The following is a 6000-nucleotide window of genomic DNA, read 5'->3' on the forward strand; positions in this document are numbered from 1 at the left end:
TTTTAAAATATTCTTCATCTGATGATCTAGATGAAAATGCTTGATGAATGTTGCAATAGAAAAAAATAGCTTTCCATAGGCATTTCTTTTAAGAGATACTTCCTTCTAAGCCAATGCATATGGGACCAGTAAGATGTCAATTGTGGCACAGAAAAAAAAATCTGAATTAGTCACACTGGTGCACAGGGCTCTGCATCAATAAGTAGTGCTGTGGAAGACCATTGAATGGAAGCCCATTTGCCTCTTAATCCAGATGAATAATTAATGATAATTATCATGCTCCCGTTATTATAGGTGATAACAATATATCCTTAAGGTGAATAAATTCACTCTGCTTTCATCCGGAAACTGCAGTTCATAATACTGGCAAAAATATTGATATAATTATTTGCAGTAATGGTCAGGAAAAGCTTTAATGTTAAAATGGAATTTCAGAAATGTGGAACAATGAGGATACATTTCTCTGTATCATATAGTAATTGCTGTGTCCTTGTGAAAGAGCTCAATGCAATATAAAATACATGTTACACATTTATCAGTGCTTGTGATCTGTGATAATGGCAAGTTTATCATGTTCAGTTAATAAGTGGCCATAATATTGTGTGAGGTTAGGTGTTTTATTGATGGCTGGGTGAAAAGGACTGGGAAATCTAAAATAATCTGTGTTCAAAAGCAGCTTCTTTCATTCTCTAGTTTTCTTTCTTTATTTGTCAAAGGTTAACAATAAAGGAAACTCCATATCAATATAATACATGATATCAAAGACATGCAAAAGTTATTTACCAACAATAACATAACACCAAAACAGATCTCAACTAAATATAGTTTTCCAATAATGCATTGCACTGTAACTATATTAATACATCTATCTTTTGAAAAGGTCAGAGGGTCTTAGAGGAGGGTTTGTAAGAATAAGAGAGGGGTGAGAGATCAAGGTTACAAACTGGCATATTGCGAGCTTATGTAGCAGGTTAATATGTACTGTAAGCCCTATACAGCTTTGTGGGAGGGTGAGGAAATGAGATCAGCAAATGAAACTTTGTAGTTCCCACCAGTTGGATGCAAGTGCATTTAGGGACGTATTACACAAATTTTGTGGGAAGTCCCCCCAATGCATCTGGTTTTCCGAGCTCCGGAATGCAAAGCTGCTAGCCTAGAGTAGCCTGTGGGTTACCTTTTGCAGGTTTTTATGGGAAAGCCTTCTGATGGATCCCTCCTTGGTGGCTCTTGCTTGTGCATGCGCCAATGTCCTTCGATGCATGTGCAGTAGAGCAGCTGAGAAGGCAAAGCATGTAGCATTGTGATTGCAATGCAATCACTTCTCACTGATCACTGGGATGGGCTACTATCGCAGCCTCTGTCCCAGCTACTCAGAAATGACACGTCATGGCAAATAAAGATTCCCAATTGCTGCAATAAGGAAACTTTATGTCTAAAGCCGGGTGCACACTGAGCGACGTGTACCGGTATGGTATGTCGCCCCGACAGGCCAACATATGATACCTTGGGTCCACATAAGAACGAGGTAATGAACAACGGAACAATCCCTTTTTCCGACCTTTATTACCTGCAACGGGGCTGAATGCGATATCATCTGGCTGGACGTGAAGCACAGCCAACCAGACGATATCGCATTTGACCATGGGATGCATATTGGCTATACACACTGAGCAATGGAGCTGATTTATCGTTCCAATTCCGTCAGAAATGACATATTGTGCCAACATCGTCTCAGTGTGTACCCAGTTTAAGATTATTGCTAAAACCATCACACCATTCCAATAACCCTGTGTCCTGGGGCACGTCATCGGACAGTCAAATATCAAAAATATTCCATAGGAACTTGAGTAACTCATTTGCTATACATTGTATGATGTCTTCATACTATCATAAAATATTAAAAGATAGGTTTTTAAAGGGTCTTGCAGATGTGTTTAATGAATATTTTGTCCTAGTAGGCTCAGGTTTGAGATATCTATTATGGCAGGTAAATCGCTGTTCTATGAGAATTCACATAGGATTTAATCTACAAGTGGTTCTGGAATTACTTGAATTGATCCTATGCTCAGCAGATCACCATTAATGAAAGCAGTCAGATGTTTCAGAGTCTGGGCATTAAGTAGGGCCAGATTCAGGGCTACATGTCATTGGGGCTGAAAATGTTTGTGGGCCTATACTGATAAGTGGAGGAGCTGTAACCAGTACTGTGTGGGTGTGACCAGAGCCAAGTGCGGGCATACACTTCATACACTATCAGCCCCTCTGTCTCCTGAAATACATAAATATAAAAAACTGCAGAATTTTGTGAGATAAATGGAAAAACAAGTTTAATACTTTATCATTTATGGCTGTGTGACCAGCTAGGCAGCTGGTCATCATGCTAATGATGGGCCTATATTTATATGAAGACCTGGAGCAGGAGCTCCATCCACCCTATTGTTAATCTTGCCCTGTTTAGCAGAGATCTGTCATTGCTGTGCTCATACATTTTATTTGGGAGATAATAAACTTCACTAAAGAAAGAAACATAATGTGAGGACATATACAGTGGCCCCTAAGGGGGAAAGCAGGCTGCATGCAATCAATTCATTACAGGTTGCAAAAATCCAAATGATTTCATACATATTGTGAGATTCTGTTTGTGTCCTACTCTAATTAGGCCCAACATGAAAAACACTATTTGGGCTCTGTGTTGTGAAATTGATAGTGTCAAAGGCCACAATGATATAATGATGTGGGAAATAAATGAATGCAGTTTACTAACTAAATGAAGATAACATAGAACTCACAAGAGCTCAGAATAAAGTCAACATTTGAAACAATGTGTCAAAATGTGCATTGGCTTAAATAAGTTGCAATATAAATCTCCACATTGCTACAAAAAGCATCTGTATCAAGAGATGTTAGATAAATAACAAATGGCAGCTTTGAATAGCATATGAGCACTACTATTGTGAAATGAATCACCAAAGCCACTTAGAATAAACGGTCAGTCTAATCTGTGATCCCAGAATCCTCCAAACCTGTGATAGTGCAGCAAGAATAAACAAATACGGAATCCAGAGCAATGTCATAGCATATGGGCTCACCCCTAATCTAGGATTCCTATCTAATGAGTGTAAGTGGGAGTGGCTTCCCTGAGTAGCAAGTAGAAGCAGAACCCATCCTGCTCACTGTGCTGGGCCCAAATAAAAGTGCACTTATCCTCCACACCTGGCACATTCTAATGTGGTGCAGGCAAAACAGTGGCTGGTCATATGCTTCTTGATTAAGGGGCTAATTCAGCATTCCACGCCATTGCAATGCTGAATGCATTTTCCTGATTATCGGGAATCTGCTCGTGCACAGGACCCGTGCTTTGAATGTGCAGTGATTGCACGCAGCCCCTTCTATGTCTGATTGACAGTGGTGCGGGGGCGGGGATGGCTGGTGTTCCTGGAAATGGGGGCATGTCCACCCCGATTTCCAGGAGTGGCAAGGCCAAGGTCTGCATCAACAGATGCAGTTTCTTGGCCTCGCAAGTTAGCTGAGGTTTACTCAGCTGGTCGGCGGTCTGGTGAAGTCCACCATTGTGACCGATGGTCGCTATGACTATCCCAGCCTGCGACCTTGGTCACAGTGCTGGGATCACAAATGCAGCAGGGCTGTCATAGTCCTTCTGCTACATTTGCATGCTTGCGTGCAGCTTTGCAATTCCATCCAGTACTGAATCAACCCTAAATGCTGTAAGCACTAAGCAGAGCTAACAAGCGCTGTAACAGATGCTGGTTGTAGCAGGTAAGTCCTTATGTGTTTCACTGTTAACTCCAATGGCAACTTCAGTAAGCAAGTGTGAAAGCTTTCGGGGCATTTTTATCAATTATTATTTGTGGGATATCCCCCCAAAACACCCATTTTCATAGGATACCCACAAATAGTAAGTATCCCCAGAATTTATCTATAGGGGCCTGCAATAGATATCAGAGATATCTGCTGTGGGGGCTGCTTTCTTGACAAATTTACCAAGCTCTAGAATGTGAGGAATTCCAGAGCTTGGCCCCGGAAGGTAGCGCCATCTGAAGATGGCGTTGGCCATCATAGCTTATAGGCTACATATCACAAAAAGTCAGCAGACCATATACATGCTGTAATTCATCAGCCCCCTGGGAAGTGAAACTAAAGTGATCGGTAATGTGATCACTTTGATTTTACTCATCGCAGAGACCCTCTCCCTGTATATGTGTTCAACAGTACAACCTGGCGTTACTTCATTTCTGCTGCTAATAGCTTCTGCTTTTGAGCTTATCATACCTTAACATGGGTCTGACTAAACATTTACATGTAAACCTCTTTTATGTGCAGTGTTTTCCTATGTGTGTTCTAGTTCACATGCATCCACTTCTAGATGAGCCCCTACGTAATTTACTGACAAAGTGAAGGAAAATCAGCTAAATACAGTAGATCAAACCATGAACAAAATACTCAAACAATATTCTGTCTGCCACATCCAAAGACTGAACCTCTCCTGTAACTATCCTGCTCAATTTACTTTGGTGATTTGTTCCCCTCTTTTTCCATTTTATTTGCTTTAATTCCCTGCCATTTATTCAATTAAAATCAAATCTCACAATGGTTAGCAAACTGTTCTTACTAGTGCCACCTCAAACTCAATATTTAAAAACACTCAGGTTAATTTATATCCACCAACCAACAGAAGCTACCAGGCTGACAACTCAATTTCTGTTATTATTATTATCCTTTATTTATATGGCACCAGAAGTGCTCCGCAGCGCCTTACAAAGTACACAAACAAATAATTTGACAACTGACTTACAGTACAAAATAGGACAAGGACATGGATAATATACATTGATACATAAGTGACCATAACACCTAGATATGCAACAGAGTGTAAGCAACCAAGTGTTAGGTGCTCTGGTGGTCGGTAAGAAGTAGGTGAAAGTAAAGTAAGGAGAAACACAAGAGGGTAGAGGGCCCTGCTCGTAAGAGCTTACATTCTAAAGTGGAGGTGCAGACAAACAGGTGTGACACAGATGGGGTAAACGGAGGAAGGAGCATGTTACAGCAAGTTAGGATGAGAGCTGGAAGGCTTTGATGAAGTAGTGGGTCTTGAGAGCCCGTTTGAAGGATTGTAAAGAGGAGGAGAGTCTGATAGGGAGAGGGAGAGAGTTCCAAAGGTTGGGAGCAGCACGGGCAAAATCTTGGAGGTGGGAGTGGGAGGAAGTAATCAGTTGTCATGAGAGGTGGCATGCATTAGTTGAGCAAGGGGGTGGCCAGGAGAGTGGGGGCAGATGAGGTCACAGATGTAAATGGGAGAGGAATTGGTGAGGGCTTTGTAAGCAGGTGTGAGAACCTTGAATTGGATTCTAAAAGGGAAGGGGAGCCAGTGGAGGGCTTGTAGGAGAGGGGAGGCAGATGTAGAGTGTTTGGAGAGGAAGATGAGTTGAGCAGCAGCATTGAGGACAGACTGGAGAGGAGAGAGATGGGAGTTGGGGAGGCCAGATAGGAGAAGGTTACAGTAGTCCAATCTGGATATGACCAGTGAGTGTATGAGGGTTTTGGTGGCATCCTGGGTGAGAAAGAGTCTAATCTTGCAAATATTTTTGAGATGGAAATGACAGGACTGTGAGAAGCTCTAGATATGTGGTTTGTAGGAGAGGGAGGAGTCCAGGATAACTCCAAGACAGCGCACTTTGGGGCTAGTAGAGGTAGTTGTGCCATCAATTGTTAAAGAAATATTGGGAAGTGAGGTTATGTTGGAGGGTGGAAAAATGATCAGCTCAGTCTTAGACATATTAAGTTTAAGAAATTGCTGACATCCAGGAAGAAATAGCAGAGAGACAGTTGGAGATACGAGTGAGGAGAGAGGGGGAGAGGTCAGGAGAGGAAAGGTAGATCTGAGTATCATCAGCATAGAGATGATAATGGAGGTCAAAAGAGCTGATGAGTTCACCTAGAGAGGATGTATAGAGGGAGAATAGTAGAGGTCCAAGAATGGAA

Source organism: Taudactylus pleione, unplaced genomic scaffold (genome assembly GCF_031769625.1).
Source record: "Taudactylus pleione unplaced genomic scaffold, aTauple2 ptg000041l, whole genome shotgun sequence".
NCBI classification, from domain to species: domain Eukaryota; kingdom Metazoa; phylum Chordata; class Amphibia; order Anura; family Myobatrachidae; genus Taudactylus; species Taudactylus pleione.